This window comes from Uranotaenia lowii, chromosome 2, assembly GCF_029784155.1.
Source record: "Uranotaenia lowii strain MFRU-FL chromosome 2, ASM2978415v1, whole genome shotgun sequence".
NCBI classification, from domain to species: Eukaryota; Metazoa; Arthropoda; class Insecta; order Diptera; family Culicidae; genus Uranotaenia; species Uranotaenia lowii.
In genome coordinates, this window is record NC_073692.1 from 275,455,086 (window position 1) to 275,482,197 (window position 27,112).

The following is a 27,112-nucleotide window of genomic DNA, read 5'->3' on the forward strand; positions in this document are numbered from 1 at the left end:
AGCCGACTACAAGCAGCTTCTGGGACAGGATTTTTATAGGGCAAAAGGAAGGGGAAAGGTAGCAGATATTTTCAAGCACATGAAACTGTCAAAGTTCGCGAAGAAATTTCTGGTTTGGCAAGCCATCTGTACCTGTGGCTTGAAAAGCAGCAATTTCATAGCTTCCGGGACTGTCGACCAAGAAATTTACGTGAAAGAGTGTTTGAATAAACGTCTGCTGCCGTTCCTGAAGAAACACGGTTGTTCCGTAATGTTTTGGCTGGATTTGGCATCTTGCCCTTACGGTAAAAAGGCCATAGAGTGGTACGCTGCAAACAACGTGCAGGTGGTTCTCAAGGACAAGAACCCTCCCAACACGCCAGAGCTCCGCTCAATTGAGAAATACTGAGCTATTGTCAAGCGGAACCTACAGAAGACCAAAAAAACTGCTAAGGACGAGCAGCAGTTCAAGACAAACTGGCTTTCTGCGGCGAAGAAGGTGGACAAAGTAGCTGTACAAAATCTGATGGCAGGGGTTAAGCGTAAGGCCCGGCAATTCGGATTTGGAAAAGCGGAAGCCCAACTGAATTTTTTTTTCCTGAATTTAAACTAATTAAACTTGAAAAAGAAATTTAATTTGATTTTTTTAAATAAACGATTTCACCGATTTAAACGCGTTTTCCCTTGACCAAATTTCGACCGTATCACCCCTTATAACACATCAGGTTACTCAAATTTGATCGTTTTTTCCAAACCATGCTGATCAGGTGATAAAAAAAGTTGCTCACTATGATAAATTCTCTCGTGCATTAAACTTTCCATATACACGTTCGTCGCCACAATCATTTTGGTAGTTTTACTAGCCGGGCCCAAAGAAATTCTCGGAAAGAGAAAGTAAAGAGGGAGAATTCTCATGTTTTCGACGTGTGGCTAAACTGAGCGGCTTACTTGAGTAAGAGAGCATCACACGTTTTTTATGTGACGGGGCCTCCCAAAAAACATACCCGTAACACGAATATGGCGACTAGCGTGTTAATTTCGGAATACAACTTAGTATAGATCTCTGAAGTTCTCGACAGTTTGCAGGAAAAATTTGCAGTTTTAATTCATTTTAACACGTTCGTCGCCATGGGACCCATATTCGGGTGACGGATGTGTGTGACGCTCTCTTACTCAAGCAAGCCGCTCAGTTTAGCCACACGTCGCAAATATGAGAATTCTCCCTCTTTAATTTCTCCTTCCGAGAACTTCTTTGGGCAGGCTAGTAAAACTACCAAAAATAGTGTTGCGACGAAAGTCTTAATCACATTTTCAAAGGTGGTGGGGGAAGTATTCAAGAAACAATGGCAATTTCCGCTTCAGTACAACGGCGCATTAGCCGATTACACCACGGTGAACATGACGAAATGAACATGGCTAACGCGCCGTTGTACTGAAGCAGAAATTACGGGTTCAAGTCCTGCCGGTGAGCCTTCGTATTTTTTTTTCGAGAAATTTATGATGTTTACGGCTTATGTTTTTTTCTTTCTTTGATATCTTATGTTTTTCAAATACTTCCAATAACCTTTGAAAATGTGATCATTTTCAGGTACGAAGATGTACCACGACAATTCATTTCAAAAACATTAGATTTGATTTCATTTCAATACCAACTTGTCTTAAGACCCATGATATGTTTATATCAAATATGTTATATCGAAGTGATCAATTAGTACATATATAAAGTTTTTTTTAATAAGCTGTCTTCAATTATTTGATTATCAAAATTTAATTATTTGTGTCTGCTTGAATATTCATTCATAGAAATCTAACATCTGTTATATATCTTCGCATCAAGAATAACTCTAATTAATTGTCTGGTTAACGTTCTGAAATATTGACGTAATGCCGCGATATCCAAACATCATGCTTTTTAATAAAGACACAGTTCACTGCGGCTAGATCATGTTATTCACTCTTTACCCTATTATCATTTGAGGCTTTAAGAGCCAAAGGGGTATAAGCTCAAAAAGGATCGAATTTCAGTTACGCAAGCCAAAAGCCATGTTTTTAACTAAATTTGGTGATTTTAACGTTTAATATTGCTAAAATCTCTAATCTACCATGTTATTTGTTGATGATCATGATAAACGTGATATCGATTCTTGGTTGAAAATTTCCACAAAAATTGGTTTAAACACTGAAAAATCGGCATGCGTGGCATTGCTAAATCTGTTATTAATACAATTCGCAGTTCCTGTTTTGATTCCTTTTTTTCAAAACTCTTCGCGCTTACAAAACAAATAAAACCTTTAGGTCGTCATTAAACTTTTACTCATGTATTTTTAAGAAATATCTTAGCTCATTTTTGGGATGAAATAAGCATTGAAAATAAATAAAGTTGTCTAGGGATAAGGTGAGTTTGGTATCAAATAATCAAACATCTATCATTGTTTGATTATTCAGCTTAAAACAAAAATATTAATAATTTTATAACGTCAAAGCTGAGGCATTTTTGGACATAAGCTTCAATAGTCTTAAAATTGAACTAAATCAAACGTTAGAGTAAATCTATTCGACGTAAACGAATTTAAAAATATGATGAAACATTCCAACAATCAAACCTTCTTTTCGTAATGATTAATTTCCAGCTTTTTGTTCGTTTTCGCTGAGATAACCGTTAAGAAAACAAAAATACAAAATTGAACATGCACGGTAAACAAAGTTACTCTGTTCTGTATAAAAATCCATACAGATTCGAGAAAAGTGTCTCCACTTAATTTTATGTTTGGGCGCTTTAAACAGAGCGTGAGCAAAAAACTTTTACACATTCGAAAGCTTTTAGCCAGTTAGTCAATTCTGTATATTTTGACATGGGGATGCCCATTCATTTTTGAAATTCTTCCAAAAAGTAAGTTGTTTTTTAATTAAAAAACAAATTAAATAATTTTCTAACGAACAAGCTATCAGTTTTTATTGTCTTTAAAATCATTTTACATACATTCAATAATACAGCCAAATGATATTGCATGGAAGCGTCTCGTGAAATGTTTTCCGTCACCAAGTAGCATGTTTTCGGATGCCGATTTCTGCTGTTCATGACAACTTGGGCCGTACGTAGCGGAGCATCCGGTACGAATTTTCTTCCATACGATCCAGCCACCTTGGTGTGTAGCGTATCTGGAAAAAGAATTGAATTTTGATATTGTTAATAAGTTATATAATGTCAATTCAAAATGTTAAAATTTAATTATATTGAAGAAAAATGGCAAATTGTAATAATTAAGGCTAATGATTTAAACTTTTTAGCTACCTTTTGTACATTTCCGATGAGCTGTTCATGGCGAAACGACTGCTAGGAGTAGCACCCTCAAGCCGGCAGAGTCTAATGGAGTCTAATGGCATTCAGCAGGTTCTACAGGCATCACTCTGGACTGGCCCCCTGAAGTGATTTAGGATGGGTGTACCTGTCGAATTAGAATACAATTACAATAAATAAAAAAAACACATACACATGAATTAGTGATATAATCTATAGCATGAACTAGTATAGTAGATTGAAGATAACTAAGTGATGTTTAAAATAAAGTTATGATAGTCTCACTCGGAATGATATTGACTTAAATCAAGATACATCATAGAATTCAGTTTTGATCGAGGGTCGGAAATGGAAAAATTGAATCAAAATAAAAATTTCATAACTAAAAACTAAAATTCAGATTTCAACCCTATACGAATCGTCTTGTGGAAAGTACAAATAGTGACGAATAGTAAAACTAGCTCATGTGCAAAAATATACCAAATAAAACAAACCTGTTCCATTATGATGGTGAATAAATTAATCTTTTTGTTTTAAGCTCCATCTTACTGTCTTCCGCATAGCTAGATTTTTGAAGCGATTTTCCCTCATATCCTTTGACGAGTTCTTCGGTTGTAGCGGTCACGTTCCTGCTCATTGTGATGTACTTGTGGTACTGGAAAGAGAAATTTATGTTCTCTATCTCAATTTTTCCCATTCCCCAATGGAAAATGCGCACTTTTACTTACCAATATTCGAAGAACAAATATAAAGGTTTTTGTTTGCGGAATATCATCCGCTGAATTACGAGGACCACATCCTGTCCGATAGAGGCTTAGAAGGAAAACGACAGGAATAGTCTCTCGACCTTAAGAGCATTTATTTTGTTCAGAGTAAATTATGCCGTCTTGCTCTTAAAAGACAATAAAAATGTTGGCAATAGCTGTTCGCAAATTTTAGGTAAACCTCGGACCTTCCGATGCATTCGTTCAACTTTCCGGAATAGGCTTAACGGTAAAACATCAGTGCCGCTGTTGTAAATCATTTTTCAGGCAACAATCCGGTGATCTTCCGGTGATAAATGCTGATTATGTGATTCGATCACCTGAATGCAACAATATCCCTGTAATCACACAATAATGTCATAAAACGAAGTGAAATTCTGATAAAACATACCTTTTGAAAGACATTTATGATGATTTGTCTTAAAAACGGATGCGGAATTGATAAAAACGTAGCGAATTTTAAAAACTTGTTTGCTCTAACATCGCTGTCCAGAAGCTTTCCAACAACAACAAACTTTTTATACAGAATCGAATAATCGAGTTTTAGTTTTTATTTGTATATTGTCGACTCAAAACTACTCAAAACTGAATTGGAGATACACAAATTGTGAACAACAAACGATTAGTTATAATGAATGTGTATTCGCAACACATTTTATGAATAACTCTATTTTTCCGTGTGGGTTATCCTGTCCTCAAACTGAGTTTTGAGTTCGGTTTCTTGCTTGTGTAACTACCCAAAAACAATTCGCCGCACTTCATATCTCGATCGTCAAATTTTGTGAACAGGGCCTGCTAACTGTCATCATAAAAAGAAATAACGTCATCGTGAATCCACCCATATTCAATTAATTCCGGTTATAATTACATTTACTTTGTTTGAAATTGATAAGAGATAATTAAGCAATAGTTTGTCCAGCTAATTTGTTAACATTAGCCGAATATCCAACCAAAGATAACTGGCGTTAAAATTGTAATTCAAATGATAACAATACTTCCGCTTTCGTAAATCAAAATTTTACAGTTTTAAAAGTCTGTTTTTCAGTGAGAACGAATCTGACAGAAAAATGAAAATTCAAATCGTGACACATCGTCTTTTTGTATATATGTAGATACCTAGTATTTAAAGCAAGGGTGGCCAACATTTTCAAAAGGCGGGCCATATTTCAAAAATGAGATTGGCTGGCGGGCCAACGAAAAATTTTTCTGGAGTATTCGAGAAAAATAATAGCAGATTTTTGAAAACACTATAAAAACATTTGCCTAGGTCACATCGAGTAAAGATTTAGCTTGACAGGTTGTCTGGTTTTATCCAGGTTTGTCCGGATATTAAACACAAAATTTGGGAAAATTCAGATTTTGCTCGGTTGCCTGGATTTCAATGAAAAATGCTCGGATTTATTCACTTTTTTGCCAAACCGAACAAAAAAAGCAAATTTTATTGTATAAGTTTTTTATTTATGCATTCAAAACGAGAATTTTTTAGATAGTTCTATAAATATAATCTTGACATGTTTTGCTTAAATACGATTTAAAACCTGTCGATAACTTATGATGGACAAAATTTTTTCAAGTTTTTCTTGTTATTGATTTGCTATTGATATTGCCTGGAGTTTTGGTCGACAATTTTGAAATCAAATGCCCGGATTCTACCAGGTTTTAAAATGAAAAAAGTCCATATTTTTCCGGCCCGGATACGAGCTGAAAGAATTCTGGCAACCTTATTCTAGATTCATCTTAATAAGTCGTTTTTGTTACTTGTATATTTTTACAGATTTTTCTTTATTTAAAAAATAGTATAAATATTATGCAAAACGAAATAAATTATGCCTTCCAACTTACGTACGTCAATCTTTTCAAGCCATTTTAAATCTCATCGGTTTACAATGGACATAAAGTCAATTTTATCTCCAAACATTAAAAAAATGACCGCCCATTTTTCAATGTTTCCTAGTTCACCGTTTTCCTTTGAAAAATTTGATAGACAAATTAAAAAAAAATGCCGCAGAATGCTATTGTTGAAAAAAAAAGCGTTCACAATTTGACATTTAAAAGAATAATTTCTTTGACAAGCTTTATTTAGATATATCATAAATAATATTGATTTTTCAAGTACGGACCTCAACCTCAACTCAATCAGACTCTTTCCTAATTTTCAATGTTTAGATTTGTCGATTGAATTTGGAAGGTCTTCTCTATGAACAGGATAAATACGAAATTGAATCTTTTTTAATCATTTTACATTTTTCATGTCAAAATTTTGCTAAGAAAATCGTTCTTCTGAGAGATATGTCAGTATTAAACAGGTTCTAGTTGAATTTTACTACCCAACATTCGGTCTAATTTCTCATTATTGATGTTCATAAACACAGAGCAAGATGCTTTTTAAACTTTATTTGGATTTGGTTTAATTTTCATAAATATACCCTTTTTTATCAAAGCTTAGTAAACAACAACAAATCTGAAAAATTCACAGATCAAACTTACGATATTTTAAATAATTTGCAAAATTTATTCAATTTAGATGGATGAACAAAGTTGTTGAAATAGAATTCATGTTATGAATGGTTGAAGTTGTTGTAAAAGTAGAACTTGAATTATGATGTTGATATGTTTTGGTTATATTTTACGATTTTTAAACGAATTTGATACGGGCTTATTATCTTTCTGAAACTATCGAAACTCCTCAATATTAAAAATAGAGTCTGCTCGAATGCTCTTCATACCAATGATGTGTAGTCACCTAAACTCAATCGGGAAACATTGAAAAATGTGTGATGGAATTTACAGATAATGTGTTAAATACCGTACAATTTTGATAATTTGAAAATTGTAATTGTAATTGTTTTTATACAATCACTATCACTTAAAAGGGATTCTCAGATATTTGTTTTGATTTTAGTAAGAGTAGATTCAAATATATTTTTTCCAAATAATATACGCAGACTAAGAAAACCGAACAATTCTTAGAACATGGCTTTTTTCAAAATGAGCTTCGCGTGGCCCGCGGGCCATGGTTTGGTCACCCATGATTTAAAGTGTGTCAAATACTAGTGCAAAATCACATTGAAAATTTTAATGTAAGTGCTTCGGTTTTACCGGAACGAAAAGTTAAAAAGCGTATTCGAACTTTTTAAACAACCTGTACATCGATATCCGATACAAATATGTCTACTGCGGAATTTTTCAGCTTAAACATTATTTTTTTTAAATACTGCGGAATTTTTCAGCTTAAACTTGATTTTTTTTAAATATATAATGTCATACATAAAAAACTTCAAATCCTTTTTTGTCAACTGTTGCAATCTCGAATACACAAGATGATACAATTTTCATCTTCCATTGTTTGAGTTCTTTAATTTTTCGAATAATGTATTTATTTTTAAAAAAACTTTATTTATTTTCCCCTTCGGTATTTTCAAGAGAATCTAAAGAGTGAGGGAGTGGGATTCCGGACTTAAAAGAATTATAAAAGAGAAATCGAGTAATTAACAATATTGACATTGTTGTCAGACAGGGGCGGTCCTAGAGCTGGCTCTTGGGGGGGGGGGTGATTTTCCAAATTTTCAAAAATCAGTCAATAACGTAAATACCTATATTGCGAAAAAAAAACCTTCATTTGGAGAGTGCGAGTACGTGGAAGGGGGCGGGAGGGGGGGGGGGGGGTTGTGTGCAGTTTCAAATGAGACTTTAATATTTGCTGCACACCAGAATCAAAATTTTAAATCACTTATTCTGAACAAAAAAAATCAAGCAACTATATTCAAAACATCACAAACGGAATGCGAATTAAAAATTGGAATACGGCAAGAATTTGAAGCTTCGGACATAATCCGTGCACAGAAGAAGAATAGAACAAATATAACACCAAATTTGATAAGAAATTAAACTCGAATTTTTATAAAAAAAAATCAGATCAGGTCAGAATCATTGATAATAATGTAAATTAACAACCATTTTAATTTTTACATTTCTTTTCTTCAATTTCAATTGTAGTTTTGGTTGAAAAATTCCTCTGTAATGTCATCCATTTGAAATACTATTCAATCACAATTTGAAATGTGAATTATCGATGAAGAAAATATATCAATTTTGAACTTCAGAGAATTTATTCGAAATTAGCAGATGATTAATTTAAAAATGAAAATAATTAATTCTATCAAATTATTAAGTTATCAAAGATAAAATCCTTAATTAATATTCAAATTCCAGCAGTAATCATTATAAAAGGCAAGAAAAAATAATTTTAGATTGTGTTCGCCGTTATAACTTTATGTATAACTTTATGTCGCCGGCCGTGGCCTAGAGGATAGCGTTCCAGTCTTCTAAGCCAAAGTCCATGAGATCGAATCCCGATCACGGCACACATAGTACTCTTTCTGTGCACAGTGGTTCAAAATGCGAAAAACGTGATCGTTGCTTATAACTTTTTTAGGTTACATTTTAGCGTATCGGTGTCTTCGGAGAAGTTTGTCAGTAAAATTAGCTCTATAATAAAAAACTATTATTTTTCTGATTAATCCCCCTACAAGTGAGATAAAATTTCTAACTTCTCTGTTATCGGTTTTAGTTCTTTGATGTCTTCGACAAACTTGTTAAAAATCAAATTTTATACAACTTTGTCTCAGATGCCAAGTTTCTAAAATAATTATTGTCCGAGATATCGGCCAAATAAGAAACTTAACCTCTAAAAATCAGCTTTTTAATAATAACTTTTTTCAGTGAATTTTAAGTTTAATAAAATGTTCCACAAAGTTGTTTGTCTTACTAAAATACACCACTTTGTTGAACATTTCAAGTTTGTAAAATGTGATACTGCAGAGCTATATTAAAAAGATTACCGGAAATAGGGCTTTTTCACGCCTTATTTTACAAACACCGGGCAACATCGGGCAGCCCGTTTTAGATGCAAAATAAAGTCGAAGATTTCGTCTACAAGATGCAGGTACAATCGTCAGTATCCACTTGTATCCAAGCGAGATACATCAATTTTACTTTTCCATGTTTGAATTAAAAACAACGATTTATATGAAAGCACATACATTGTACTAGGTAGGTATGTACGTGTGTTTTCTTCTAGCTTTTCCCTGCGCGATGTCAGAAGCAAAGATTTGGAAGCGTATTTGTATTATTAGCATCTCCAGCTTGTAGAGGATATCTATTTCAATGTAACACACAATAACCTGTACTAATAATACAAATGCGCTTCCAAACCTTTGCTTCATCGCGCAGGGAAAAGCTAGAAGAAAACACACGTACCTACCTAGTAGAATGCGCTGTATGTGCTTTCATAGAAATCGTTGTTTTTAATGCAAACATGGAAAAGTAAAATTGATGTATCTCGCTTGGATACAAGTGGATACTGACGATTGTACCTGCATCTTGTAGACGAAATCTTCGACTTTATTTTGCATCTAAAACGGGCTGCCCGATGTTGCCCGGAGTTTGTAAAATGAGGCGTGAAAAAGCCCTATTTTCGGTAATCTTTTTAACATAGCTCTGCAAAATCACATTTTACAAACTTGAAATGTTCAACAAAGTGGTGTATTTTAGTAAGACAAACAACTTTGTGGAACATTTTATTAAACTTAAAATTCACTGAAAAAAGTTATTTAAAAAAGCTGATTTTTAGAGGTTAAGTTTCTTATTTGGCCGATATCTCGGACAATAATTATTTTAGAAACTTGGCATCTGAGACAAGGTTGTAGAAAATTTGATTTTTAACAAGTTTGTCGAAGACATCAAAGAGCTAAAACCTCACTTGTAGGGGGATTAATCAGAAAAATAATAGTTTTTTATTATAGAGCTAATTTTACTGACAAACTTCTCCGAAGACATCGATATGCTAAAATGTGACCAAAAAAAGTTATAAGCAACGATCACGTTTTTCGCATTTTGAACCACTGTGCTGTGGTCTGGTGGTTTTAGCATTTGTAAGATGCTAGCCATATTATCCTTGAAAGATGTACGCCTTGGAGTTAAGTAAATTAGATCTCTTCAAAGAAACATGAAGTTTCACTGAGATCCTATATGTGTGTGTTCGTTTTTTTTTTTAATACAACAACAATTTATCATCACTGACAAAGTACAATTTGGGAAATGGAAGAGTTCTTGAATGATCAAACACGAAACTGATCCCTTTTATTTATTTATTTATTAATTTGTTTATTTTTTTATCCATGAAGAATGAATTGATGACATGTGATTAAAATGCTCCTTATAAAATTCTACTTTCTCATTTTCAATATCCATACATTTCTAACTTTCTATATGACAAGAATTTTCATAATGTTGAAATGTTCTTAATTATGTTCTTTTAATTTTCATCGATAAGGTCGATAAATAAAATTAACAAACAAAATCACGGTGATTAACTCTTCATAAATTTAAATATAATTTGAAGATGAAAAAGATTAGTTTTTAACAATTGAAAATGATTTTTCCTAATAAAAACGTCTTACCAATGCAAGAGATAGCATTTTGGTGTCTTTGTTTTAATGATTGATAATAGTAGATTTTGATGCGCTGAACTCGAATCTTCAACTAGATTTTGTTTATCACCTCTCGTTTTGGTGATATGGAGTATATATGGAGTTTTGAAAAGAATCAGTTTTGAGTGAAGTCAATCATTGATAACTTATGTACTTACAAGTTAACATGAAAAAAACTGATTCAGAACTTGTTTATTATACTTTATTCAATTAAGGAATACTACTTTCATGATGATGAGTGATCTACAGTGTTTAATAATTCTGAAAGACAAGAATTTCTTAAATTACTAAAGAAAGTTTTTAAAAACAAAGATTTTATTTCAATTAAAATTTTTGCTGAAGTCTGAAAAACTTTTTTTTTTTAGTTTTATTAACGACACTTCACCATCCTTATGGCATTCGTGTCGAGCGTCTGAAAAACGATTTGGTTTCTGCATTGAGAAATATCTTAAATTCTATGTAGTCATTACTTCTTTAATCATTCGTTAAAAGTCTATTATTTTACATAACTGGGAACAGTAAATAAACAAAAAAAAATTTACACAGAAGTCAAAATTACTTACGTTCTTGCGGAAAATAAGGTGATATGAACCGTTATTCCGAATTTTAATTATAATGTTTAAAAGTTTTGTCAGAAAAGTGCAGAATTTTCTTGAATAATTTTTAACCTCTTTGAAAATAATTAAGGGCATCATTATAAATCAAAATTAGCTTTTAAATTATTTTCATCTAAAAAAGTGTCAATCCTTTGGCCATGTGAATTTATAAAAACCCTTTTGAATGTGGAGTTGAACATTTAGATAAAAAATAGAGGATGAGTTTGGGTTCTGGAAAAAATATTTAACATCAGCATAAAATTTATAATGATTCAAACAATTATTTTATCTAAGTGATTAATCATCAAAGTAATGGATGAATTTGATTAGATATACTTCTAAAAAAAACCAAATTTCACGAACATGATGCACACTGCTTCTCCTCTTACTTCCAATTTCATTTAAATTAATTAAAAGTTTAGAGGTTAGAGGTGTTTATTTAAAAAATTGAAATTAGAGAAGTTTAACAAACTTTCTCTACATACTTATTTTGATATCCTTTTAAACAGCTTATACATCGTTTTATAATACAACTAGCTGACCCGGCAAACTTTGTTAAGCCTTTGAGTTTTCCCAAAAAAATGTTAGTTATGGTAAATGATTATTTATTTCCATGAAATCGGTTTGGCACCGAAAAATGAAAAGAATCGGGGAAAATAACGGACAATTTTTATATTATTTCTGCGAATTATATCAAGTGGATCTTAAAACAAAGCTTTAAGTATTTTCTCTATCATTCCTCAACAGCTATTTTTATTCACTCCCCAAGTAGGGTGAATAGCGAGAGTGTCTATTTAATCAATGAAAACGTTCATTTGAGCTTCCATCGTATCGAACTTGGATTCATTTGTTGTTTTTCGCTTCGCGGATTTTTTTATTTATTAAAATTCCCTTTAATAACCTTTTTGCCTCACCCATACCTACATTTGAAGAAATTTTAATTGTTGAATTCTCCAGGGGCAAAAAGTTAACAAAATATTTATTAGTTTCAATTTCTTGATTTCCAGCGAAACGAAAACTGAAAGTGATTTTTTTTCTGGGAAAAACTTGAAAGTTTATTTACTTTTTGTTTTCTTGGATAACAGAGGATTCTACACATAGTTAACCATTTTCAATCAACCCTAGGTGTGCCAAATAATGTTTTGTTGGGATTTGTCTCCATTTCACGCAGTTTTAGTTTGTCTTTCTTTTTTCGCCAAAATCATGTTAGAAGTATTTTTCACCGTATACGAAATTCGCAGACATGGCACAATTGGCCATCGGCACATGATCATTGGCACATCTCTTATCATTAGCACATATTTATCAAAACAGGATTTATTAAGTTCTGGTCAAATAAAATTAGAACATAAATAATTTTAATCAAATTCTTCACAGCAAATTTAAATTAGAGGGTTTTAATTTTTTTTAAAGGCACCGAAAATTTACGTTTTTAAAGATTTTGGAGACTTTCATTGAGGCTTAAGGAATATGTGATAACATTTTTTAAACGTTTTATCAATAATTAGATTTTTACTTTGATTTCGATTTAAAAATAAATAATTTTTAACATTTGTGTGTAACCAATAGTTATGAGTGAGTGAGTACATATTATCAAAATTTATTTTTTTTTAGTTGTAATACCTATCTGGTTGGAAAGGTTTTTTTTATTGGTTTTGAATCTTTGTAAATTTTTTTTTTGAGACATAAGTTTTTTTTATGTTCAAAGCTTCTTGTGTTCGAAGATATTCTTAAATTAAATTCCTGTTTCTGATCTCTGACACTTAGCGTTGAATCTTATTATGAGTTTTAGTTATACAAAGATAACCTCTTTTAAATTCTTCAGTTTCAAAGAAGAAAGAAGAGTAGATTTTCTAACGTCTCTGAATCATCCTATTGGTTTTTTTTACAATGATCAAAAAATTTACAAAATTCCATTCCCAAACAAACTTAATACATTCTGAAAAAATCTTTAAAAATCATTCACATCGATTCAAATGTACCTATACTAATTAGATTCAAATAAGACCATCGTTGCAAAAAAAATTAAGAGTATGTTTAAAAAAATTCCAGTCGTAGCGTTCAAAATTATTCTCCTTGACTAATATGACATTCTTCAATAAGGCCGTAAAATAAACAAAACAAAATAACGGGGTAGATTAAGGTCACCAGAATTTTCCCCGCTTTAAAAATTTTCAACCCAAATTTTCCAAAATCCAAGAACAACTCAACCAAAATCAGAAAGAAAAAACACCTGAATAGTTGTTTGTTTATCGAAACATATCAACTGATGTTGAATTGATTCAGATTAAGCTCCTTGAAACCGTTCATCATCATTTTGTTGAAGTCTTTGATTTAGCAAAGTTTGTTCAATTTAGCAAATGAAGTGAATAACGCCGCTCTAAATCCTGGATTTGAACATACCCTGGTAAAAACGGGCAATCCAGCATGTTTTGGGTTGATCGGATTAAAAAATGTTTGAGTTGCCTTGATCCTGAAGCAAAAACGACTCTAGGTATCCGGAAATATGATCCTTTCGGGCTAATAGCGTTTTTTTCACCCCATTAGAAGTTTTAACAATCACATCCAAGTATCCATTTTACTGGTGTCACGTGAAGAGTTCATTGACTATGAAAATGGGCGCCAAAACTTCTATCATAAAGATGGATGAGAATCAGTAAGCCTCGATTGCTTTTGGCGCCTTCCTACTCTGGGTGATTCGAATGAAAAAAAATTGAAATGTGGTGCCATGACTTTTATTTGATACGAATAAAAACTAAAAATTAATTTTTGGAGATTGAAACGGCTTATTCAGTCATTTGTGGAAATAAAAACGAGTTATTTTTATTATTGTCCAAACGTTTCGGCCATTTATTGTGGCCTTCTTCAGTGGGTAAGAAGGCCACAATAAATGGCCGAAACGTTTGGACAATAATAAAAATAACTCGTTTTTATTTCCACAAATGACTGAATAAGCCGTTTCAATCTCCAAAAATTAAAAATCATCCAGTCGAAAAACAATACCAAAACTAAAAATTAATTTTAAAATTCCACGAAAACATTTTCGAAAAAATCTCTCCGTTGTGTTATTCTTCGCGTGAAGACGAACACAACAAAAAAAATCGCATGCAAATCGGATGATCCAGTGAAGAGTTTTGCGTGTTCGCACATTTCTGTAAGGGCTGTCTCTCTCCCTGTTTTATATATATAGATCTGCGAATCTTTAATATTCACTGCGAACAATTGTTGACAAAAAGATAATTTCCGTCATTTGTATGTTGAGCAGTTCAAAAATTATCAATTTAAGAATTCTTTTAAGAATCTTCCGATATAAATGTAATTTACAAATGAAAAAATACACACTTGTGAAAAAAAAACATTTATTTGAGAATGTGTTAACTATTGCTATGAATTTAAAACTGAATGTTTTATTATTTTTCTAAAGTATATTGCTGAATCGTGATTCGAAAAGCTAATTAATATAAATTCTTGTTTCGATTCTTCGATTTCTAAATATAAATTTAATTCTAAAACAACATCATTTAATTAAAATTCTTAGGTATGCAGCTTTTGGAACATTATTTTTATTTGTTTTCTCTTAAATTTCAAGCTCTCATAGATTTTAAAATTTTTTGGAACTGAATCGAAAGATATAGTTACAAATTTGAAATGAATGATTTAATAAAAAAGTGAAAAATTGTATTTTTGCTTCATGCATTCAATATTTTCAAACATAATGTATAATTTAAAATTAAAAAAATTAATAAAGGATTTATTTCTTATAGCTAATAATATTTTAAAATGGAAAGTCCTTGATCCCGAAAAAATAGGCGAGTTATGACGGCATATTATCATCACATGGTTTTATCTCATCTTAATACATAGACAATTTTTTGGAGATTTTTTTTTAAATCTGTTCTTGGAGGTATATTCCTGAACTAAATTCTTATCAGGTTTTGTTCATCACCTCACCTTCACCAATTTCGAATTAAACACTGTAAGTGCCTTAACAAATGTAATTTGATGAAAATTGTTACAGCGGTTTTAGTTTGGCGTACCGAATTTTTTCCAATTTTAAGAATTTAAGAAATTAATAAATTCTTTTATTTAACAATCACCCCCACGGAGTGGAAAATTTTGAAAATTCCAAAGAACACCCACTAGGAAATGTTCGAAATTTTCATAGAAATTCCAGCGTTTGCGAGTATTTTGTAACGGTTTTTTGCCGCTTGGGGGGGGGGGGGGGGGTGATCACCCCGATCACCCCCCCCCATAGGACCGCGCCTGTTGTCAGATGTATCTACTTCACTCATTTTATTAGCCCTCTTGACTAGCCTGGTTCACTGAAATAATACTTAAGTTGAGACCAGCAAATTTACTTACTACTTTTATAAACGAATTGAGAAAATTTTCTAAAAAATTTAATCTTTGATTTTATGTGAAGTATGACTGATCACAATCGATAGCTCATATTGCAAAACAAATGAGCACAACACAACACTTTCTTCGTAATTAGTGATTAAAAATCGCTGAACTGCTGACATTTCCGATCGCATCCCAACAAACTGCATCAATCGATGGAAAGCCTCAAATAGCTTAGATATATTTTATTCGCTCAAATCAAACGCCCCTACACGAGAGGAGCGAAATTTCGTTGATTGAGCGCGTTCGCTGATGCCCATTCGACCGGTCGCGAGCTATAAAATGTGAATAATGACTTAACCTTTCCAAGTTGTCCGCCAATAATTTAGGCAGATAATTACGGTGAACGTAAAACCGACAGATGACAATTGGAATCTCTCTGTTTATGCTCTCTAATCCAAGACGGGGTCCAAAATGTTTTAGAGACAAAAGAAAGTTTACGTGTTTACTTCATCGTTCCTGCAGCAAAAACACATTTCATCAGCCCTCAGCAGTTGATCTTCTGTCTGGCGTCCGGTTTTCTTTTATTGACTCGTATTTATTTGGAATTAGTCATCATAATTCGAAAGCCGTAAAAACTGTCGTTCGCAGCCGTTAGTCGTAGAACATGTAGGATTATAGTCGGACAAGGATGGGCATCGTCGCATGTTAGGTCTCTCGTCGACTCGATTCGACATAATACACACACCTAGTCAGTCAGTCCCTCAAAGTGTAGATCTCTACACGCATCATTTCATGTGCTCAAGAATGGACTCAGTCATTTATGGACCAACGACTCAAGAATCGGGAATCGTTGCCGTCATAAAAATGATTGATCAAATCTGGCGCAACCAACCGAAAAAGGGCGTATTGTATTTACATGTTTTGATGTTTTTTGTCTAAATTTAAAAAAAAATTGATTACCAAAATTAAATATATAAATGGTTATTAAGAAGAGATTGTGAATTGTCAAGAAATCAATGAACAATAAAAAAAAGTTTTAAAAAATCCAAACTTGTGTCCAAGTTCCCTTTCGTAATGTTAAACCAACATCTTTAGCAGCTTAGTTTGAATTCTTTTCTTCTCGAAAGCAAAAGACCGCTAATCCCTAGCTGTTGATTGGGATTTTGAGATTTCTGTTCCGACGACCGTTTTCTTTGCGCCTGCCTATTTGGGCTAATGAAGAACTCTTTTCTGGGCACCAATTGGCCAGCTGTTGTTGTGGCCTTGGAAGCCCTGGAATATGGCGGTTGAGGCCTTGAGACACTAAGGTAGACACAGGACGGGGGAACTAAAGCGAAGTCAGGGGTTATTTTCTAACGGATTAGGCGTCCAATGCTTTGCTAAATATTATGTAGCACTCGTCGCCTACGGATTTGAGGAACTGGTTGTCAGTCATTAACCTGGAATGTCATTAGTGTATGCGTTTCTTGTCAGTGCTGCCGAAATAAGATAAGGTTTATTGAAATGAGAAGGAAGAGCTTTAGTAACTGCTTTCTCGAAAAAGAAATATGCTAAAATTTCTGTACCATTGATGATTTCCAAAAAGCCATTTCACTAGGTTTTTTCGAATTACACGATTTTTGAACAGATTGAACGCAATATCGTATCAAAAAAGTGTGCAATCCCTTTAAAAGAAAGTCTGGTAAAAAATGGAACCTTTCTTCTACAGACTGAGCCGTCAATGGCCGGAAGTTGAATAAATCCTCTACAGTCTTGATTGAGCCTTCGGGAGGCTGCGGCCGAGGCAAATTTTCTCGGAATGCCTTATTACCTAATCCGATTTTTTTTTTTCAGAGAAAGCATCAAATTTCAAGCTTGCAAAGGAACGCGATTAAGGTGATTACTGGTATGTTCAAATAAAAATTGCTCATTTTCATTTCATCTTTGATGCTTGGTATGTGATTCATCGGAAAAAATATAATTTTTTTCCTCGTGACAATTGATAAGTATTATGAAAATTTAGACTTAAATAAAGATATAAGAGTTGAAAAATTTGAAACCTTAAATATAGACACAATGCAGTGTCTCAAATTAAAATAATGATCCCTAATAAACCCCTAATCCAAATGTTTATTTCAATTTCATATCTTTAAAACACAAATGTAATGTTTTGAAAATTTAATAATAAAAAACGGATTACAATGTTAGACTATGGTTAGATGATGGTGTTTAGACTATAAAGCTCATCAGATAAAAGAAACTGTTTTTTTTTCTTAAATTGTTTTTTTTAAATCTTTATTCAAAGCTCTAAGACCCAAGGATTAATACACGCAATAATGAAATAATTCATCATATCTCAAACAATATTTAGTGATCTTTTTTTATTATTTACTTACTTTTAAGCTCTTTTCCTACACTTATACCACTTTGACATCAAGAGCCTAATTTCAGAAGAAGAATTCAGAATGGAGATTAAATGTTAAAAACACAGAAAGAGTAACCATTGGAATAAAAAGATAAAGAATCCTTATGGGTTTATTACCTCAAAGAAAAATCTCGATTTCACAAAAGTCAGAATCACCAAGGAATTAAAAAAACAGAAAACTTTAAATTTTCTATACATAGAAACTGGAAAAATATAAGATTAAAAACATAGAAACATTCATGAATAGAAAATTACCGAATGCAATAAGCAATTCAACTGTAAGTTTTTTTTATAAAACTTCTATGAAAATAATCAATTGGAAAATGATATGCTGAAATAATGATATTCATTTCTCTAGAGAATAGTTGTAAAACAGAAGTACCAACCTCTATCAATAGAAATAAAAATCGATTTCATTTGTTGAAAATGTTTCAACTCGAGTTTCATATCTAAGACTAGAATTGGATGGCAAAATCAACAAAGAAAAAAACGGTATTGGTATCTTAATAAAGCAACTGCTTAAAAAGCGAAAATATTCAATTATACCCGGCATTAACCCGCATATTGTCCGGATAACATTCCGAAATTTTTATTATAAAGTTTCCCAGTTAAATTGCGAAACGTGAATCTTTGTTTGTGGAGAATCTATTTAAAAATTGCATGTTTAAAAATTCATCACAAAAAAAATATAAAAATTTAAGCAAACATATTGAACCTGGTAATTGTACAAGGCGCTTTAATTGATTTTTCTTTATTCTACCTTTTCTGTATTTTCATAATTTGGTTAGCACTGTTTTTATTCATGACCTAATGTTTGATTCGCTAAAGTAAACTAAAGTGAATAAGTAAAACAAACCACGGTCTGGATCGATTATTGTTATCAACGTATTTTGTTGGAATTATTCACATTGTTAAAAAATAACAGAAAATCTTAATTGGGCTCAGTTTTTTGAGCTAGCTTCATCTTAATTGTTTTTTGGAAGTTTGATAAACAATGTGAATCATCCTAAAGTGTTTCGATAACAAAAATAGTTTTTTAATCGTTCTCTTCGTGATTTTTTTCTCGAATAATCACTCATTCCACTCAAATTTATACTGATTTTAAGAAGAAAAATTTTTATTCAAATATTCATTTTGACAGGTTTTGAAATTTTTCGAAACCGAAACTTTTGTTTGAAGTCGAAACATTTTTTACCATTTTAATACAGCATTGGTCTACAGCCTACATCATAGGTAAAGCTATGATAATTCAGAGTTGGGGTAGCTACATACGCGGGTATTTTTTTAACCATTCATTTAATAGGAAAAGTTTTTATGAAGGATACGTAGGTAACAATATGATTTTACATGGAAGAATAATTACAACAAATATTTACTAGTCCTTGATATCTAATATCTATTTTTGTACACTTTTTCAAACATGTACAAGGCTATTTTTTTTACCATAGAAATAGAACCCATGCAAAATCATTATATTTTACGCTAATATGAAAACAATTTAAATCTGATCAGTATCTTGCCACGAGCAGCTCTTTAACCCTTTGGAACCTAATTTTTTTTTTCGATAAAAAATTCACAGAAGCTTAGTTTAATGATTGCAAACAACTTTTGTTCTATGAAAAACTTTACAGAAGAGGAAAAAATAATAACATTTTTTTTCAAAAACTGCATAAGTACAAAGGCTGGAGCTTTGTAGATAAATTTAAATTTTGAATTTTAAATGTAAGAAATAGCACAGTTTAAGTGATCCTTTATAAATTTCAAAATAACCGCTGATCTACATAGAAAATACGGACAGTGAGTTTTAACAAAAAAAAAAAACTAATAATAAACGACATCTTCATCAGAAAGTTTGAAAAATAGAACAATCAACACAAACAATATACCGTCAAATGAGGAATCATGCAACAGCAGAGTTAGATGCGTGATTTGTATTCCACAACACTTTTTAAATTTTAGTTTTAATGATAATGACATAGTTTTTGAAATCGTAAGCTAGCTTTTAAAATTTTGATTTTCATTATTTATTTATTTACATAGTATTCCGTCTCACGACATAACTTGACGAACATAATTCCTAAAATTCACTCGGTCCATGGCAACCGTTCTCCAATTCCTCGGGCACCCCACGTTCGCCAGATCACGCTCCACTTGGTCTAACCACCTCGCTCGTTGCGCCTCCGCTCGTCTTGTTCCTACCGGATTCGTAGCGAACACCTGTTTAGTCGTCCGGCATTCTCGCAACATGTCCCGCCCAGCGTATCCGGCCAGCTTTCACCATCTTCTGGATACTGGGTTCGCCGTAGTGTCGCGCGAGCTCATGGTCCATCCTTCGCTTCCACACTCCGTTCTCCTGTACGCCGCCAAAGATGGTTCTTAACACTCGTCGCTCAAATACTCCGAGTGTACGCAGGTCCTCCTCGAGCAATATCCATGTCTCGTGCCCGTAGAGAATAACCGGTCTAATGAGCGTCGTATACAGATTACACTACGCAGTTGCTTGTGGAGTCCATAGTAGGCACGACTTTCGCTGATAATTCGCCTCCGGATCTCACGGCTGGTGTCATTGTCTGCGGTCACCAGTGAGCCGATATAAACAAAGTCTTCGACTATCTCCAGCTCGTCGCCGTCGATCGTGACCTTGTTACTACTGGACAAGCGGGTTCGGTCGGTCTCGGATCCGCAGGCCAGCATGTACTTCGTCTTGGACGTATTAATCATCAACCCAATCCTTCCTACTTCACGTTTCAGTTTGCGATAGATGTCTTCCACCGCCGCAGATGATCTGCCGACTATATCAATGTCATCGGCAAAGCAGATAAGTTGACAGGATCTGTTGAAAATCGAGCCCCGCATTTCGCCCACCGCTCTTCGAATAACACCTTCTAGCGCCACGTTGAACATCATGCAGGATAGACCATCACCTTCTCGAAGCCCTGCGCGATTCGAATGAACTCGACAATTCACCCGAAATCCGCACACAGCACTGCGTTCCATCCATCGTCGCCTTGATCAGTCTAATCAGCTTCCCGGAAAAGCCGTTCTCGTCCATGATTTTCCATAGCTCGTTACGGTCGATCGTGTCGTATGCGGCTTTGAAGTCGATGAATAGATGGTGCGTAGGGACTTGGTGTTCACGGCATTTTTGGAGGATTTGCCGTAATGTGAATATCTGGTCCGTCGTAGACCGTCCCTCCATGAAGCCGGCCTGATGACTTCCCACGAATCTGTTTGCTTGCGGCGTTAGGCGGCGGAGTAGGATTCGGGACAACACTTTATAGGCGGCATTGAGGACAGTGATCGCTCGGTAGTTCTCACAGTCCAATTTGTCGCCCTTCTTGTAGATGGGGCATATTACCCCCTCCTTCCACTCCTCCGCTAGCTGTTCTATGTCCCAGATCCGCACTATCAACCGGTGTAGACAATCGGCCAACTTGTCCGGGCCCATTTTGATGAGTTCAGCTGCGATGCCATCCTTCCCAGCCGACTTGTTTCTATTCAGCTGGCGAATGGCTTCCTTAACTTCACTCATCGTTGGGAGTGGCTCGTCTTCGTCGTTGGCTACGCCGGCGATGTACCTTCCCCCACCGTCTAGATCTCCTGCATGTGCGCCGTTCAGGTGTTCATCGAAGTGCTGCTTCCACCTTTTGATCACCTCACGATTGTCCGTCAGGATACCCCGTCCTTATCCCGGCACATTTCGGCTTGCGACACGAAGCCTTTGCGGGATGCGTTGATTTTCTGATAGAACTTTCGTGTTTCTTGGGAACGATGCAGCTGCTCCAGCTCCTCGAGCTCCTCCTCCTCTAGGCGGCGCTTTTTCTCCTGGAAAATTCGGACTCGCTGCCTCTTTCGCTGCCGGTGATTTTCCACATTTCGACGGGTGCCTCTTTGCACCACTGCCGCCCGCGCGGCATTCTCTTCGTCCATCACCATCCTACACTCCTCGTTTAACCAGTCGTTCCGTCGAGTTCGCTCCACATAACCGATGACGTTCTCCGCAGCACTGTTGATGGCTGTTTTGATGGTATCCCAACAGTCCTCGAGAGGGGCTTCGTCAAGCTCGCCCTCTGCCGGCAGCGCTGCTTCGACCGATTGCGCTTAGTCTGCCGCGACCTCAGGTTGCTTCAGTCGCGCTATATTTAACCGAGGCGGGCGCCGGTTTCGCGTGTTATTCACTACGGAGAGTTTTGGGCGCATCTTCACCATCACCAGATAATAGTCCGACTCGATGTTGGCGCCCCGACAGGATCTGACGTCGATGATGTCCGAGAAGTGCCGGCTGTCGATCAAAACGTGGTCGATCTGTGATTACTTGTGTGGGAGGCGGTGCTGGAAAAAGGTACTACGTACGGCCATTCGTTTGGAGGCGGCGAAGTCGATAAGTCTGAGGCCGTTTTCATTGGTCAGCTGGTGCGCACTGAACCTTCCAATTGTCGGTTTGAATTCCTCCTCCTGGCCGACCTGAGCGTTAAAATCCCCGATGACGATCTTGATATCATGTTTTGGGCAACTGTCGTATTCACGCTCCAGCTGCGCGTAGAATTCGTCTTTGTCGTCACCGATACTTCTGAGGTGAGGGCTGTGCACGTTGATGATGCTGATGTTGAAGAACCGGCCCTATTCTCAACCGCCACATTCGTGAGTTGATTGGCCACCACCCGATCACGCGCTTTTGCATCTTTCCCATCACTATAAAGGCTGTTCCAAGCTCGTGTGTGTTGCCGCAGCTCTGGTAGATGGCACGACCATCTGGGTACGTTCGTACCGTGGAGCCCTTCCAGCATACCTCCTGCAGCGCTACGATGTCGAATTTGCGGCTCTTCAATTCGTTGGAGAGCACGTAGGTACTGCCCACAAAATTTAGAGATCGGCAGTTCCATGTTCCAAGTTTCCAATCGCTAGTCCCTTTTCGTCGCGTGGGTCTTTGCCGATTTCCATCCGAAATTTGTTGTTCGTTGTTCGTTGCTTAGGTTTTTTTGTAGTCACAGGCTCGCAAGGCCCGCAGCTAACCCCACTATCTCGCAGGAGGACCGTCGTGATGTTGCTGTTTTGGGTCCCGAACACCACCAGGACGCTGTTGCACTCCGCACGCCGCCCCTGACATGGAGAACAGACGCGTACGAAGCCCCCTGACTCAGTCTGCATGCGACCAAAGCATCCACCGGGGTTGGGTACCCGATCTCCGCTAAGGTTGCTCGCACCCCAGCTAGCACCACGGGGAGGTAGAGAATCGAAGTTGCAGACAAGAGGTGATATGACCACTACCCGAAGGTTGGGTGTATGGGGTCTCGAGTTGCACATTGTCTACCGTTCACTAGCCCTTTGATTCTCATAGATGTACAATTTTTTACAAAAAAAAACTTTACCCGGTATTACGGATTTGTTCAATGATATCACCTATAAACTTTGTATTGCTTTTATTATCCTATACCAATACTGTTGATGTAAAAATATTTTCCGGACACTCACTAATTTTTTAAAAATTAACTTTTTTTTTTTGATTCCTTTACCAGTCTGGGCTAAACTGCATCAAAATGCAAATCATAGATTCACCTTATCAATCTCGTTTCCATATACTGGAATACGATTATTTTGCTTCACATTTTCGTTTATTTCAAAGTTTCATCCATCCACACATTTATTTTTACGATTTCTGACAGTACAATTTTTTGGAGTATTTGTTACCCCTGAATGTCTGCATTTTTAAAAAGTAAAAAAAAATAAAATTAAATTCGATCAAAACCGTCAAAACGTCGAAATAAATTAAACGTCGTTTATAAAAATAAAATTGGTCTGATATGCCGTTATATGGAAATTGTGTTTAATCAATGGGAATAAAGGTTCATTATTGGATTTAAAACATTCGAATTATGCCTCATAATTGATTTAATACGTTCGAGTTATGCTTATAAGTGTTACAAAGTCGCGGTGAGCAAAAAACGAGATTTCTCTTGTTTGGTCTACAATGTGTCAAAATTGAAAAAAAAACCCGTTTTTGAATTTTTCAACCATTTTTAATTTTTTCAACACGACTTTTTAATAAACATGGTTCATTAGGTTAAGGAAGTTGTTTTATATTTACGGAGACTTAGGGTAAATGTACCCGACCTTGGCACCTAAGGCATGGTTTACCCTTTTTTTCAACATTCCAACCTTCCTGTTGAGTGCACCATAGAATATCCTTTGAAGAATTTACTTGCTAACTTGCTTAGAGTTCAACAAAAATATGTTTTTTCTATAGAACTTTCATAATTGTGAGCAAAATGCATGCAAAGTATTCACTGCGGTGCTCCAATTACTTGGCCGCCGTACCAATTGTTTGCCGTTTTGATGATCCGATTCTTGGCCACCAGCAATGTGCAATAGATCTTTACCAACAACGTTCAATTGACAGTTAACAGAATCGTTGGCTATTCTGAACATAAGGCCACTGACAGAATGACGTCAGCTGAGCGTAAAGTTCTATGCGACGATGGAACACCGGGCTTTACTCATACAACAAAAAGGCTTTTGAAAACATTGATGAAATTTGGTTGGAAGGGAAGCACAGAATAAGCTTTCATTTCAAAAAGTCGGAAGTCCAGAATTGCCGCAATTTTTTTTAAATTTTTAAAACTTTAAACTTTTTACTCATTTAAACAAAGTGATGATTATAAACACCTCAGGTTGTTTCAGAATATTTGTGTATGAACAAGAATCATTGATTTATGAATGACAACCAAACCTTCATCAGGGGGACCGATTCAGAAAGGAATTATGTCCGCGAGTGGTTTGAACTTTCTCTTTTTTATGAACATTAAATCCCTTTGATGAAATCTAAACTAACATGTTTTGTAAGCAAACTTTTTAAACTGGACACTTCAAAAAATTTCTCCAATATGTATACAGTATGTTACTTTTGAGGGACTGATAAAATCTGAATAAAGCCAATCAATCTAGGAAAAGTATCTAGATGGCATGGGCTTGTCTAGACTAGCCCAGGTTATCAACGTAGAGTTTAAAAAAAAAGTTGGTATGGCCCAGCTGCCAGAATACTGAGGTAAAATATCCGTATCTGACCTCCTCGAAATTTTTAAAAAGATTTCACAGTTCATCAATTTTTCGAAGTTTTTTGAGACAATTTCATCAAAATAAAAATCAAATACGACTTGAACGGGAGTTATACTGAAAGGTTTGAGCCGTGTCAAATAAACAAATTATTTAAAAAAAAACGACTTGAACGCGGTTGTTGTGAAAGTGGTATTGTAACGTTGAATTAAAATATCTTATTTTGAACTTTTCTCAGTTATTTTTTGAAGAATTTCCTGACTTGAATGCTAACTGGACAAATTCAGGAATGCTAAGCCTAACGACAGATCATTTACGACATTTCTATGGTTCTGTACATCATGATGTGTTCTCATTTATAAATCATTGTTTAAATTATTCCTTTTAAGTTTTTATAGTTGATACTAAAATACTCTAGGAGACTTGCGATTGCGACACATAGGGTTATTTTCACTACCAAACAACTATTTTCATATTGTGGAGTTTGGCTTCATAAAGTAAGAAATTGAAAAATTCCTTGGAAGGTATTTTAAAATTTTACCCTTTTGAATTTGTTAGCTGAGATTATGAGCTTCTAGCAAGAGCCATCTTGAATGCCCGGGGCGTTGCGCAGTGGTTTGACACGCCAAGTAGATGCTAGAATGTAAACCTTGCTAAAACATTTTTTTTAAATTCGACTCACATTTAATATTTTAAGGAATAATTGGAAAGAAAACGATATTTCCTGAACTTCCAACTTCTGTTTCCAAGAAAAAGAATTAGAACAAAAATCCAAAAATTTAAATCTGAGTATATGGTTCCCAAGCAATAGAAAACTATTCCAAAACTCCATTAATTATGTATTTTATATACTAAAATCATAAATTGCCATCGATTTAACAGTTTTTAGACAAGAAAAATATCTCAAGTCTTGTGAGATGCTTAATTTCACTTAGTTTTTTTTTTATTTCAAACCACTGTGTTCTGTAAGAGACCACGTGCTCGGCAGACTGCAATGCAAATGCTGTTCGCACGCACACCAATGTACCTTCGATTCATGGTTCCCAAATAGTGATTTTTGCATTTTCAATGCTTGGATATGACTTTTAGTAAGTCGAATCACTTATGTTCTCCAACTTATTTCGAAGCTTAAGTTGATAAAAACGGTCTTATCATACAACCCAATTAGTATGAAAACATTTGTGCGTAGTTTTAAATGAATTTTAAAGGAAAACGCCAGCCTAAAAATACCTCCTTAATGAACATGTATTTCTTCCAGCTTCCAACACTGGTGGTGTATTTTGATTGAAGTTGCATGCCAAGAAAAGGAACAAAATAAGTTTTTAATTTTTATTCAAAACCTAAATAAACATTTTTTTTTTTGCTTTTTTTGGACCGTTTTAATTAATTTTTTTTTTTTTTTATTTGAGATAGGGAAAAGCCCGCGGGAGTAGAATTTATTTGAATTCGAATCCTTGCTCCCGTAGGCATAAAACCTTCTCATCATTTTATTTTTTTTTTTTCATGATTTTTTTTCGAATATTGTTCTACAATTCATTGGTTACAATTTGTTTTTGGATTTTGTATAAATAACAGCTTCTGATGGTGTTGGCAGCGGTGGTGGTGGCAGCGGTGATGGAGGGCGGTGGTGGAGGGCTGTGGTGGTCGGCTTGGTAGCGATGGAGGCGGAAACGATAAAAAAAAAATATATATGGGGGCGGGTATTAGTTGGAGTCGATTGCAGAGGTTGTAGCATGATGAGAATTTTCAGGACGGTTGCGCACCCTCAGTGAGATTTCAATCTCTATTGAGAGGGTGCGGGAACATTCATTCTTTTGTCTTTCTAGTATTTTTTGATTTTTTGCCGAGTTAAACTGTAGGCATGAGTATTTATTGCAAATTTTTCAAATGAATGTCCGCGTTTGAAATCGCATGTGAATTTAACAGTTGCACTAGAAAGGTGAGTTCATTTGATTTTCATACGGTGATTTCCTACATAATTGCTTCGGAAGCAGATCGAAAAAAAATTAACTTCTTTAATAAAGTACAAACAATCAAAAAGTTCGATCTGCACAGATTTGAAACAAATTTTTCTCTACGCAATGAAAATATATTCCAAATTTTTCAGCTCAACTTGGACGTGAAAAACATGAAAAGACATGTTGGCATGCCAAGAAAAGGACCATGCCAAAATAGGGCTCACTTAC

At 34.8% G+C, this 27,112-nt stretch overlaps 1 long non-coding RNA gene across 1 annotated transcript; it reads right to left on the reverse strand.

The window, feature by feature from the left end:
- Window positions 1–3,288: 3,288 nt before the first annotated feature.
- On the reverse strand, window positions 3,289–4,539 carry LOC129744541 (uncharacterized). Its single transcript, XR_008736941.1, has 4 exons — window positions 4,433–4,539; window positions 4,006–4,379; window positions 3,772–3,932; window positions 3,289–3,425 (listed from the first exon to the last, which is right to left on the reverse strand). It is a non-coding gene; the product is annotated as an uncharacterized LOC129744541 (long non-coding RNA).
- Between the last annotated feature and the right edge of the window lie 22,573 nt (window positions 4,540–27,112).